The 14,716-nt window shown below is 42.0% G+C and overlaps 1 pseudogene; it reads right to left on the bottom strand.

The window, feature by feature from the left end:
- Positions 1–4,117: 4,117 nt before the first annotated feature.
- On the bottom strand, positions 4,118–4,236 carry LOC114696889 (annotated as a pseudogene).
- Positions 4,237–14,716: the final 10,480 nt, after the last annotated feature.

Below are 14,716 nucleotides of genomic sequence, written 5' to 3'. Positions count from 1 at the left end.
TCTAAAACAATTTTTATGTCCCTTAACTTCAACAATTCTACTTTGGGGATGAGTCACTAGATAGGATAAGGAAAACACCCACCAAAGTGACACTGTGCCCCTGTTGTAATTGCTCATAAGATCGCCTTTACTGTCAAAAATGTCCTTGCTTAAGCAATAAATTATGTGGTATCTATATTGAGCTATAAAAATAAACGATGTTTCTTAGCATTCCTGTTCCTTCAAATGTGTGTTTTAATACATGCACCCATTGTTAAATGACTGGGTTGTGCCAATTAAGATATGCATCATTTTACATAGTTACCAGTTGGGGGATGAGGACAAGTCTACTCTCTTGGACATTTTCAAGTATGCTATACACTGTAGTTCATTATAGTCACTATGAATACAACAGCTTTTTAGAATTATTCCTCCCATTTATCTAATAGCCCCCACCCCTGCCTGATAATAATAGCCCTGTCTACTTGTACATATTGAGGTTTTTTTACATTCCTTACATGAGTAAGAACATGAAGTGATTGCTTTGGGGAGACCTGGCTAAGCATAAATAATGTCCTCTATTTCATGTGTATATTGCAAACGGTAGGACTTTTCTCTTTCTAAGAATGTCTAGTATTCCATTGTGAATATTAACACTTTTTCTTTATTGACTCATTCTTTGATGGACTCTTTATCTTAGTTGTCATGAATACAAATGAATACAGGAAGTCTCTATATTTCTGTATTGTATTTATTTCCTTTGGGGGGGTTATATACTCAGAGTAGAATTGCTGGATCAAAGTGCAGTTATATCTAATTTTCTACTGGTTTCCATTTACATGGAGATGTATGCATTTACATTTGTTGTGTAACAAAACTTTTCCTGAGGAGGTATAACATTTATATGTTCTCATCCCAGATCGGAAACCCACGACAGACCAAAGTGTAGTACAGACACCACCAAAGTCTAATTTGGGGAACTAATGAGTTTTATTGGGGTTATTTACAGTGAATGGTTACTTATAGGAGCAGAAATGACTCGAAGACAGCTGCATCACCAAAGGCCACCCCAGCACAGATACTCCCAAAGCTGGAGCACACTGCACAGCCTGAAGGCAACTCGGCAGGCTGGAGATTGTCCTTTCCAGGTGCTTCTGGTGGGCTAACCCTGTTAGCTCGGCTGGTTTCTGCCTCTTCTAGGCAGTTGGTCAGCTCTTCTTGTAGCTTTGCTCCTCGGAGAGTCTTCCTCACAGCTCAGCTTCCGGGTCTGAGGTGGAACTCTCAACATTGATAGCTTACTGTGGCCCAGAGAGGACCTAATGAATCTGATTAATTTCAGAGACTCCCTGGAGCTATTTTGAGTTTACCTTCCTATTTCCAGGTATGAGACAATTGTCTTCACGTGCATATATCAACAAGAACACCAAAAAGGGTTTGTAGCCATGTAGTGGCACATGCCTTTATCTCAGCACTTGGAAGGCAGAGGCAGATGGATCTCTGTGAGTTCAAGACCAACCTGGCCTACAAAGTGAATTCCAGGAGAGTCAGGGCTATTACACAGAGAACCCCTGTCTCAGAAAACAAAAACAAACAAAAGGGTTTTGTGAATTATATGCCATATGACATGCAATTAGTGTATTAGAAATTAAAATTGAAGAAAAAGAAATAAGCTAGGCGTGGTGGCACACGCCCTTAATCGCAGCAGTGGGGAGGCAGAAGCCAGCAGATCTCTGTGAGTTCGAGGCCAGCCTGGTCTACAGAGTGAGTTCCAGGACAGCCGGGGAAACTTAGTGAGACTCTGTCTCAAAAAAAAAAAAAGAGAGAGAGAGAGAAGAAAGGAGAATTGGTCGGGCAGTGGTGGCGCACACCTTTAATCCCAGCACCTGGGGAGGCAGAGGCAGGTGGATCTCTGTGAATTCGAGGCCAGCCTGGGCTACCAAGTGAGTTTCAGGAAAGGTGCAAAGCTACACAGAGAAACCCTGTCTCCCAAAATCGAAAAAAAAGAAAGAAAAAGAAAGAAAGGAAAGAAGGAAGGAAGGAAGGGAGAGAGAGAGAGAGAGAGAGAGAGAGAGAGAGAGAGAGAGAGAGAGAGAGAGAATTAAAAATGATGTGTTTTTGTGATAGGGTCTCACTATGTAGCCCAAGCTAGTCTCCAACTCATGATATCCTTGTCTTAGATTCCTCCCAAAGGATTATGTGTACCAATTTGCCAAAAAAAAAAAACTTAATGAAAATTAAATTTTATTAAATCACTTTAACAAAGTCAGTACAAGTTAATACAATATAGTCTTATCTTATTTTAAAAAGAAAAGGAAGAAATTTGTTATCTAAAACAATAAGCAATTGTTGAGAAAGTTGGATCATTTTGCAAACTATAATTCTTACTTGCTAGAAGATAGGTAGATTCTCACATCTGTTTCTAGTCAATCTGATTTGATATGTTCTTTTGATGTAAGAAAAGAATCTTATTTCCACAAATATTGGGTTAGAAAAATGGGGTTAAAAGGGGCTTGCAGATTCCCTAAAAGGGATTTAGGGATCCCTAGGACCCTCTTCTAATTGAGAACCACTGTTCTAATTGAGAATGCTGGGGAAGTCTGCCTAGCAACTGATCTCAGCAGCAAAGGCCCGGTGATGCGCCCAGCCATCTACGTGGCTCAGGCCAGTTACAGATTCAGATGACGCATCCTCCTTCTCCTCCTCTGCAAGCATGTTTTCCATTTACTTTATAGTCTGTGGTAACGAAGCCAAGTCAGGTCATCCTACCTCACTCAACAGATGTTTAACACCAATGAAACCATCATTTCTCATTGGTGTGTTCATTTTTCAGCTGGCTCTGGTGGTAGCTTAAGCCTACTGAAGCTGCTCAGCTTTTTTCCTCAAGGAGAAATATTTTCTTGCCAGGAATTTTCACTTTAGTGCCCAACTTTTCATTACTACTGAAATTCTGAATTCAAAGAGAAATATTCTTTTTAAAAAATTCCAAGTACTGGAAATATTTGAAGTCAGTTGTCTGTGATATCTTAATACCTTCATGACAGTATATCAAAATGTACAGGGCTTTCTACTTTTAAAATGTAATTATCATGAGACTGTCCATGAGTTAAGATCAAATCATAAATTTAGCTTGTTTCCATAGCATCCTGATTCAAAAAGGAATTAACTCTCGCACATGGTAGTTAAATATAATGCAGCCCCTTCCCAGGAGATGAGAATAATCATCAGCCCCATCAGGCCATCCTCTGCTGCATCCAGTGCCAGCCTGGGCAACATAAGACCCTGTATCAAATAAATAAAAATTAAAAACACCATAGTTTTCCACTTCAAAAGGCAGCCTCAGATGTGGGCAGCTTCCCTCCTTGGCTTTTATTCCGCATCCTTTTCTCATCTCTCCTGTCTCATTATGCACTAAAATAGACCTTCTGTCTATCTGGGAAGAGATGGAGGGTGCCTCTGAATTATTAATGCCAGCGAAGCTCACAAATGGAGTTCCCTCTCTCCCCTCTTCAAACAGCTGTCCTTTAGAGAAAGGGTAAGCTTTATAAAGAGGGTATTTTCAGCAATTTTTGAATTCAGCAATTATTGAATTTGTAGAATGTTCCTCTTCCACATTTACCTTAGAGGAGATATTATAAAATCCCAGGGAAGCTTAGATCACACACGGAGGTGGCAACATGTCGCCCATACTGCAGTCTATGAACCTCACACCTGATTTCTCAGCCACGTAAATTTCATTATAAGACCTGAACACAAAAACCCCTGGGTCATATTGACATGTCTTAAGCCCAAAATGAACATACATGTATAGGAAGCGATCTACAGTTCCCCATTCATAGCAGGGCTTCCTTTTTCTTTTTCTGTTTTTTTTTTTGTTGTTGTTGTTGTTTTTGTTTTGTTTTGTTTTGTTTTGTTTTTTGAGAAAGCATTTCTCTGTATAGTTTTGGTGCATGTCCTGGATCTCGCTCTATAGCCCAGGCTGATCTTGAACTCCCAGAGAGCCACCTAGCTCTACCTCCCGAGTGCTGGAATTAAAGGTGTGTGTCACCACCGCCCAGTTCTTTTCTTATTTTTGTTGTTATTGTGGTGGTGGTGGTGTTTTGGTTTGGTTTGGTTTTGGCTTTTTTGTTGTTGTTTTTTAAGCCTACAGCACCCAGTATTCCCAGGCAGTCTCCCATCCAAGTACTAACCAGGCCCAACCCTGCTTAGCTTACGAGATCAGATGAGATTGGGCACATTCAGGATGGTATGGCCGTAGACTGTTTTTGGTTTTTTGAGACAGGGTTTCTCTGTGTAGTTTTGGTGGCTGTCCTGGATCTCGCTCTGTAGCCTAAGGCTTATCTCAAACTTCCAGAGATCCACCTGGTTCTGACTCCCAAATGCTAGGATTAAAGGTGTGCCACCACGCCCCAGCTTGTAGCGGTAACGCCCGCACTACCACCACCTGTTCACCATGTCCAAGCAAGAGGCTGTGGATTAAAAAACGAGACAAGAGACAGCTAGTCATTCGCCTCAGCAGAATGCCGAATGCCATTTATTGAAGGAGGGAGGAGGCCTTAAATACAGGCTTACAGCACAATGGGAGAACCCCAGAGGGCAGAAGTTTGCTACAGATGTTCTACATTCTTGCATCTAAGCTATTAATGCCCAATATGCAGGATGCACAAACAAGGAACTTCCATAAGCATTCAGGAGGGAGGAAACTGGCAGGGGATTAGCATAGGGAGGACATCAAGGTCAAGGTCCAGCAAGCAAGGCAACAGCTACCCAAAACAGGGGGCCAGGGCCCTACACCAGCTGTGGTGGTGGTTTTTGTAAGTAAATTGATTGCAACAACTCTGGGTTTAGTCCCGGATTTTGGCACCAAAATGTGAGTTTTGCAACTCTGGGGAAAGGTGTCCTGACTACCTGGGGAGTCAGGTAATACCTTGAGCTGCTTAGAACAGCTATGATGGCTAGAACCACAAGGAGACAGTTCAGCCCTGGAGGGCCAGGTGTCCTGGACACCTCAAGCTGCTCAGAACAGCAGCTCTGCCCTGAAGGTGTCCATGACACCTGGAGCTGTTTAGCACAGCTCTGACAGCTGGAACTGCTAGGATACACTTCAGCCCTGGAGGGAAGTTTTTCTGACTACTTGGGAAAGTCAGGCCTGGAACTGCTTCAGCAGGGAAGGGTATCCTGACTGTTTGAAAAAGTCAGGGTATAGTGTGATGGGGGATGATCTCCTCACAGGATATAGCAATCCTTCTCTCCTGGAGAGCCACTACAGCTGAGCTTTGCTCAGCCCCCACTTCAGGGGGCTTCCTAGCAGAGCTCTGCTTCTCCAGCCTAAGATGTTGCTTCTTCTTTTTTTTTTTTTTTTTTTTTTTTTTTTGCTTTACTCTGCAAAAGGAAAAACTCCTGCAGAAATGTAGCAATCTCCTCCCGCTCCAGACAAATCAAATGTGTTACTTTTTCAGCTCTCTCTTGCTCAATCTACTATGGGACATCTCAGCAAAGATCTTCTGTTCAGCTCCTCCTTACTCTTCACTTTCAGCTCTCCCTTGTTTTCTCCACTGAGGGACGTCTCAGCAAGGATCTTCTCTATGCCAGTGAATGAAGATCTTCACACCCAAAACTCTTTTGGGAAAGAGATTTATTTGAGAAGGAGGAATCCAGGAGAGTAGCTGCCTCTATGAGGATGGAAAGAACAGCCTTTTTTTTAAACTGACCATGCAGGGCAGTATACACAGAATGTCTTGGGGGTGTAGTACTTGGGACACAGGGTTCTACTGTCCTGCTCTGTGATTGGTTGGTTTTACAAGTCAGTTGGCTGGGGGCAGAGATGGCTCTGATATGACTGAGCCAAACTGTGTTTCTTTCTGCCTTGCTCTGAGCCATCTTTCCATAGTTCTGGGCTCCAGGGTCAGGGTGGGTTTCTTTAGCCAGTCCCTTTTAACTACAGTTTTAAGACAGGGTTTCTCTGTAGCATTGGCTGTCCTGGAACTCACTCTGTAGACCAGCCTCACCAAGTTCTGGGATTAAAGGCCTGGGCCACCACTGCCCATCTTTGTGTTTGTTTTCAATACATCCCAATTGCAGTTTCCCCTCCCTCTACTTCTCCCAGTCCCTGCCCCTGCCCTCTTTCTGAGATCCTTTCCTTCTTTATTTCCCTTCAGGAAAGAGCAGGTCTCCCAGAAATATCAACTGAACAAGACATAAGAAGATAGAATAAGCTGGGTGGTGGTGTCCCACACCGTTAGTTCCAGCACTCAGAAGGCAGAGCCAGGTGAATCTCTGTGAGTTGGAGGCCAGCCTGAGCTACCAAGTTGTAGCTAGAGTTTTCCTGCCTGGCTCACAGTCAGGACAAATCTCTCTCACCCTCCAGTCCCACAGCCGCTCAGACCCAACCAAGTAAACACAGAGATTTATATTGCTTACAAACTGTATGACCGTGGCAGGCTTCTTGCTAACTGTTCTTATATCTTAAATTAATCCTTTTCTATAAATCTATACCTTGCCACATGGCTTGTGGCTTACCAGCATCTTCACATGCTCCTTGTCATGGTGGCAGCTGGCAGTGTCTCTGACTCAGCCTTCCACTTCCCAGAATTCTTCTCCTTCTTGTCCCGCCTATACTTTCTCTTGCCTGACTACTGGCCAATCAGTGTTTTATTTACTAACCAATCAGAGCAACACATTTGCCATACAGAACATCTCACAGCACCGAGTAAGTTCCAGGAAAGGTGCAAAGCTACACAGAGAAACCCTGTCTCAAAAAAATCAAAAAAGAAAGAAAGAAAGAAAGAAAGAAAGAAAGAAAGAAAGAAAGAAAGGAAGGAAGGAAGGAAGGAAGGAAGGAAGGAAGGAAGAAAGAAAGAAAGAAAGAAAGAAAGAAAGAAAGAAAGAAAGAAAGAAAGAAAGAAAGAAAGAAAGAAAGAAAGAAAGAAAGAAAAAGAAAAAAGAAAGAAAAAGGGAAAAAAGAAGATACAATAAGACTAGGAACAAACCCTCATATAGAGGCTGGGTGAGGCAACCCAGTAGGAGGAAAAGGGTCCCAAGAGCAGGATAAAGAGTCAGAAACACCACCCCCATTCCCACTGCTAAAACTCCCACAAAACCTTTTTCAAGACAGGGTTTTTTGGTGGAGTCCTGGATGTCCCAGAAGTCACTCTGTAGATCAAACTAGCATCAAACTCAGAGATCTGCCTGTCTCTGCCTCCTGAGTGCTGGGATTAAAGGTATTCACCACTACTGCCTGATTGATAACAGGGCTTCTCAAACTATTTGCACTGCTGAACACTTTTCCCTCAGGAATTTTGTCATCTTTATTAACATTTATTAATTGTACAAATTAATAGATTTCATTATGACATTTCATGCATTTAATATACTTTGATTATCTTCAGTCCCCAATACATACATATATATATATATGTATGTATATATGTATATATATATATATATATATATCCTATACCCCCACTGTTACCCTTCCTCTACTCTCAAGCTCTTTTTCTACTTTCATGCATATCTCTATTGTTCTTCAATATTATTCTTACATGTATACAAACACATAAATATATAAATGCAACCAACTGAGTCCATTTAGTGCTATTCATGTGTACATATTTTAGGGTTGACCACTTGAGATTAGATAATGACTTAGGGGTGCTCTCCTTAGGGAAGACTAATTCTTCCTCTCTCAGTAGCCATCAGTTGCCTGTAGGCCTGTAGTTCTTCATCTAGTGGTCGGGCCTTATTAGCTTTCCCTCATCCATGGTATTATGTCAACTGCTATCTTATTTGTTTAGGTCTTGTTTAGACTACCATGTTGAGATCTCATGGGTACACCTTCCTGGTTTGATATACATGACACATTCCCAAAGCGCACTTCCTGGTCCTCTGCTCTGACAATCCTTCTACCCCTTCTTCCGCAATGCTCCCTGAGCCCTGGGTGTATCAGTTGTGTCGAAGATAAGTCAGCAAGGCAGGGCACCCTACAGTCTGTTGTTCTCTGTGTTTGTGCCAATTGTGGATTTCTATCTTGGTCTCTGTCTGCTTAAAAAAGAAACATCCTTGATTAGGTGGGTATCAGGAAAATTATGTAGAATGTGGTTAAGAATTTTATTAATTTAGGAAAGTGGTCATCATAGGCTTTTCTCCAGCTTCTGTGGTCTCACCAGTCATGGATAGTTTGCTGGGTTGCTGGTACTTGACATGAATCCTCTCATTAAATAGGCCTTAAATCAAATTAAATAGCTGCTGTTACCTGCCTAATAAATATCACTATTGAGCCTTAAAAATGTCCTTATTTTACTGGCCATTCTTGTATTTCATAAGTATCAAGGCAGAATAAGACAATTGATTGCTTTTAGTCCTTGATGTGAGTGGGCCCGGCCTACTGGACATGGTACCACACCTGGGCCAATGGTTCTGGATCATCTAAAAGGACAAGCAATCCCTGAATATCAAACCAGTCAAGAGCATTTTTCCATGGCCTCTGCTTGAGTTCCTGCTTGCTGGTTCCCACCCTACGTGAGTGACTTCCCTCAGTGACAGACTATGTGCTGACTAGAATTATGTCAACTTGACACAAAATGTAGTCATCTGAGAGGAGAAAACCTCAATTAAGAAAATGCCTCCAGAAGATTGGGCTGTGGGCCAGCCTGTAGAACATTTTCTTATTTAGTGATTGATAGGGGAAGGTCCAGCCCATTGTGGGTGGTTCCAAACCTGGGCTGCAGGTCTTAGGTTCTATTAAAAAAAAAAACAGGTTGAACAAGCCATGGGGAGCAAGCCAGGAAGCAGTACCCCTCCATGGCCTCTGTATTAGCTCCTGCCTCTAAATTTCTTCCCTCACTGTTTTTGATGATGAACTTAAGTGGAACTGTGAGTGAAATAAACCCTTTACTCTCCAAGTTGCTTTTGGCCATTATGTTTTATCACAGCATTAGTAACCCTAAGACAAATATCCTCAATCAGCAGGAAAGTGCAAATCAAAACTACTTTGAGATTTCATCTTCCACCTATTAAATGGCTAAGATCAAGTGATGATGATGGAAGGTGTTGTAGAAGTGCAGGCCAAATAAACCCTTTCTTCTCCAACTTGCTTTTTGGTCATGGTGTTTCATCACGAGAATAGAAACCCTAACTAAGACAAGTTGGTACCAGGAGTGGGGTATTGCTGTGACAGACCTGGCATTGTTTGGGGGGTGGATTGTGGAAGGACTTTGGAACTTTGGGATAGAAAAGCGATGGAGTGTTGAGAGCTCAGGGACTGTTCTGTGGGAGCCTGGAAGATGAGAATGTTAAGGGCAATGCAGGTGATGGAGGCCTAGTGTGTGAAGTTTTGGAGGGAAGTTTGAAGACTCTACAGGGCCATTTGTTATTTTGAGTTGAGATTCTGTCATTCTGGTCAGCTGAAGAGTCAGCTGTACTTCACAAGAGTCTGGCAACATTGAACTGAAACCTTTGCATTCCTGCGACAACTGATACTGGTTAGCTGGAGCCAAGACATTGGTGGTGATTAAGAAGAGACCAGCATCACTGAGGTGAAATCTTCTGGGAAGTATTTGCTCAGGGTCAGCACACAGATACCGTGTTCCAAAAGTGGGTGAGGGTGTGCATTGTGCCAGCAGCTGAACTTGGTAGTGTAGGAGTCACCCAGGTATTGATGGTTTTGAAGGTGTGAAGGGGTCACGGAGAGCAGCTGAGGCTTGGCATTGTGAGAGGCCAGGAGAGGTCATTGGAGAAGATGCAGCCTCAATGGCAGTTGAAGGCCCAGGACTGAAGGAGTCAGGTAAAAAAGTTGAGGCTTGGCACCATGAAGACAGCCGATGAGAGGCTCTTGATGAAAGTGCAGCCCAGTTGCAGCAGAAAACACCAGCATTTTGGAGATGCCAGTACTGTGGGATGACCACCAAGAACAGCAGCAGCAGTGAAGTGGAGCCAGTCAGAGCCTAAAAGACAAGCTGTGTGTGCTACAGAGGGCAGAGCCGGAGACATGATTCAAGCCCTTTGGAGAAGCCCAGAAGATCATGAATGGATCCCAGATGTTGGACATTCCATTATTTACACTGTTAGGAGTGTGGTTTTGCTTTGCTCAGATTGCAACTGTGCCCTGGTTCGGTTCCCTCTTGAAATAAGAACGTATTTATTTTTGATTTTACAAGAGCCCACAGTTGAGAGACTAAACTTGAGAGGGGGTGAGATTTGAGATTTTTACAGGGAATTTGGATTTTAAAAGAGACTGGATATTTTTAAAGAGACAACTTCTAAAGTGTTTGTATTTGTAAGGCTATGGGACTTTTAAAGTTTGTAAAAATGTTTTATATTGTGATACCTTTATTAATGTGTGATCTTGAGGATGAACTAGAAAGGAAAGGTTGTTGCTTAACAGTAATGTATTTGTGTGTCAAGCTGACAAGATGTCAATTGTACTGGCTACATGTGTCAATTTGACACAAAATACAGTCATCTGAGAGGAGGGCACCTCAGTTAAGAAAATGCCTCCATGAGATCAGGCTGTAGAAAAGTTTGTAGAGCATTTTCTTATTTAATGATAGAGAGGGCCCAGCCCATTGTGCATAATGTCATCCCTGGGCTTGGTGGTCCTGAGCAAGTCAAGGGAAGCAAGACAGTAAGCAGCACTCCTCCACAGCCTCTGCATCAGCTCCTGCCTCCAGGTTCCTGCCCTGGTTGAGTTCCTGCCATAGCTTTCTTCAATGAACTACAATGTGCAAGTGTGATCCCAAAAACCCTGTCTTTGCCAACTTGCTTTTTGGTTGTTGGTCACCTGAAAATGTAAGTGAAATAAATCATTTCTTCCCCAAGTTGTTTTTGGTCAAGGCGTGTGGTGATATATTGTGTACCCTAATAAACTTGCCTGAAGATCAGAGGACAGAGCCAGGCACTAAATTAGACATAGAGGTCAGGCAGTGGTGGAACACACCCTTAATCCCAGTACTGGGAAACACACATGCCTTTAATGCCAGGAAGTGATGTCTGAGCAGAAAAAGGTATATAAGGCGTGAGAAAACAGGAACTCATTCTCTTTAGGCTGAGGATTTTATAGAGGTAAGAACTAGTGGCTGGCTGTTCTGCTTCTCTGATCTTTCATCTTTCACCCTGATATCTGGCTCTGAGTTTTTTATTAAAAGACTATCTATGATTCAATTAGCAAAGGTATTTTATCACATCAATAAAAATTCTGAGACAACTGATGAACTCATTACTTGTTTTGAGTTAATTTTTGGTTGCACATTCAGAAACTTTTTAGCTATCCATGACCCCTCCAAACTTAGTTAACAAAACTCTATGTGATAGTGCAATCTGAAACCACATTTCCTGTGACAATAACCAGCTCTATCCTGGGTCTGCATCAAGTGCCAATGGCATTAGGCACTATCAAGCAAATGAGTCATACTTAGCCTCCCTAAGTGAGTCACCATTATTTCAGTGAATGGTACCAGACTCTAGTAGAGCCAATGAGGTTCAATGTGATTAGAAGCAGATCTCTGAGGCAGGAGGACACATCTTTAGTCCAGATCTTGAGGCAGGATGATACACCTTTAGTCCAGATCTTTAATCCAGATCTAATCTAGGCTATGCCTTTGGCTGGAAGCCTAGTTAAAGATATGGAAGAAGAAAGATTTTCCTCTCTGCTTGCTAGCTCTCACCTTGCTAGCAAATCCATTTTTTCACTGGCATTAGAGTCTACTGCTTTGGGATTCCAGCATATACTGAAGACCAGATGAGACATCCAGCCTTGTGCACAGAACAGCTACTGGATTCTGTTCATTGCCAGCCATTGTTGGATTAGCCAGACAAGTAATCCTGTAAGTGATTCTAATAAATCATATATATATATATATATATATATATATATATATATATATATACACATATATAGAGAGAGAGAGGGGGGAGGAGAGAGGGGGGAGAGAGAGGGGAGAGAGAGAGAGAGGAGAGAGACAGAGATTCATTCTATAAGTTCTATAATTCTGAAGAACCCTAACTAATACAATCTCTTTCACTTGTCTTATTGTTTTAGTTAAAACTTCAAATACTGTATTGAATGGCTATGAAGAGAGTGGACAACCTTGTCTTATTCCTGATTTTAGTGGAAATGCTTTGAGTTTCTCTTCATTTAGATTTATGTTGACTGTGGAATGGCTATAAATTGCCTTTATTATGTTGAAGTATGTCCATTGTATCTCTAGTCTCTCCAGGACTTTTATCATGAGGGAATCTTGGATTTTGTCAAAGATTTTCTGCACCAAATGAGATGATTGTGTGGGGTCTTTTTTTGTTTTGTTTTGTTTTTCAGTCTGTTTATGGGGTATCAATTCATGTATGTTGAACCATTCCTCTATCTCTGGGATAAGGCCTACTTTGTCATGGTGGATAATCTTTTTTATATGTTCTTGGATTCAGTTTGTAACTATTTTGTTGAAAAAAAAACTTGCATTTGTGTAGATATTTGTAGGTATTAGTCTACAAATTTCTTTTTTGTTGCATCTTTATGTGGCTTTGGTATCAGAATGGTAGGCCTTGTCAAAAAGAACCAGGAAATGTTGCTTCAGTTTCTAATTTGCATAATAATTTGAGGAGTGTTAGTTCTTCTTTGAAAGTCTGGTAGAATTCTGCTCTAGACTCCAACTGTCCCTGGACCTTTTTTGCTTAATTACTTTGTTAATTACTGTCTCTATTTCAAGGGGGTTGTGGGTCTGTTTAAACTGCTTATCGATCTTGACTTACCTTGGTAGGTAGTATAGATCAAGAAATTAATCCCTTTCTTTTAGTTTTTCCAGTATGATGGAGTACACATTTTAAAATATGCCCTTAAGATTCTCTGAACTTCCTGAGAGCCCACCAGCACCCGATTGTACTAAGAGGTGAGTCTTTACCCTCATACCCAAACACCGCAGCCCCTAGGCTTTGGGCCCAGGGACACAACCCGGTGCCCCCACACCACCATCCATTGCAGTCCCAGTCTCAAGCCAATAGGCAGGCCTCCTGCAGACAGGTCAGATTACTGCCATCTCCCATCAGACCCTGTAACCCAAGGCCCACCTCCCCCAAATCCCACTCACCCTCTATCACTGCAACTGTTCCCTGAGACAGAGCCCACCAACACCTGATTGGACTAAGAGGTGAGTGTTTATCCTCATACCCAAACACCCCAACCCCTAGGCTTTGGGCTCAGGGGCACAACCCTGCACCCCTACACGACCACCCATTGCAGTCCCAGCTTCAGGCCTGTCAGCAGGTAGACCTACTTCAGACAGGTCAGACTACCACCATCCCCCACCAGACCCTGTAACCCACAAGCCCCACCCCTCCCAACCCAAGCACCTGCCAAGATTGCATCTACTCCCTGAGACAGAGCCCACAAGCACCAATTGAACTAAGAGCTGCTCCCTGAGACAAAGAGTCCATCACCACCGACTAGACCAAGAGCTCCTACTGAACCAAGAGTATTGATCAGACCAAGAGAGGCTCCCTCAGAAACAAACACCACTTGCACCAAGTAGAGAAAGAGATGGGTAGATGCCAGTGCAAAAATATAGTCAACAACATAAAAACCAATATGGCTCCATCAGAATCTACATCAGCAAGACTTGAACATCCCAGCACAGAAGAAACAGAAGAAATCAACCTTAAAAATGACCTTAAGGCCGGGCGGTGGTGGCGCACGCCTTTAATCCCAGCACTCGGGAGGCAGAGCCAGGCGGATCTCTGTGAGTTCGAGGCCAGCCTGGACTACCAAGTGAGTTCCAGGAAAGGCGCAAAGCTACACAGAGAAACCCTGTCTCAAAAAAAAAAAAAAAAAAAAAAAAAAAAAAAAAATGACCTTAAGAAGATGATAGGCATCTCTAAAGAGGAAATGAAAAATTCCTTTAAAGAATTCAAGGAAAAGTCAAACAAAAAATGGGAAGAAATCAGTAAATCCCTTGAAAGCCAAGAGAAAGCAATTAAACAATTGAGGGAAACAGTTCAAGATTTGAAAACTGAAATTGAGACAATAAAGAAGACACAAACTGAGGGAATGCTGGAAGTGGAAAATCTGAGTAAATAAACAGGAACTACAGATGCAAGCATAACCAACATAATGCAAGAGATGGAAGAGCAGATCTCTGGCATTGAAGATATGATAGAGGAAATAATTTCATCAGTCAAAGAAAACACTAGAGCCAATAAAATCATGACCCAAAATGTCCAGAAAATGTGGGACACCATGAAAAGATCAAACCTAATAACAATAGGGATAGAAGAATGAGAAGAATACCAACTCAAAGGCACAGAAAATATATTCAACAAAATCATAGAGGAAAACTTTCCCAACCTAAAGAAGGAAATGCCTATAAAGATACAAGAAGGTTATTGAACACCAAATAGACTGGATCTTAAAAAAAAAAAAAAAAAGTCCCCTTGACACATAATGATCAAACCATTAAACATATAGAATAAAGAAAAAAATATTAAGAGCTGCAAATGGAAAAGGCCAAGTAACATATAAAGGCAGACCCATAAGAGTAACACCTGATTTCTCAATGGAGACTCTAAAAGCCAGAAGGTCCTGGACAGACGTTATGCAGACACTAAGAGACCACCGATGCCAACCCAGACTATTACACCCAGCAAAACTCTCAATCAACATAGACAGAATAAACAAAATATTCCATGATAAAACCAGATTTAAACAATATCTCTCCACAAATCCAGCCCTACAGAAAGCACTTGAAAGAAAAATCCA

Source organism: Peromyscus leucopus, chromosome 8a, assembly GCF_004664715.2.
Source record: "Peromyscus leucopus breed LL Stock chromosome 8a, UCI_PerLeu_2.1, whole genome shotgun sequence".
Classification (NCBI taxonomy): Eukaryota; Metazoa; Chordata; class Mammalia; order Rodentia; family Cricetidae; genus Peromyscus; species Peromyscus leucopus.
The sequence above is the reverse complement of the archived record's forward strand: the minus strand, read 5'-3'. Positions and strand labels throughout refer to the sequence as shown.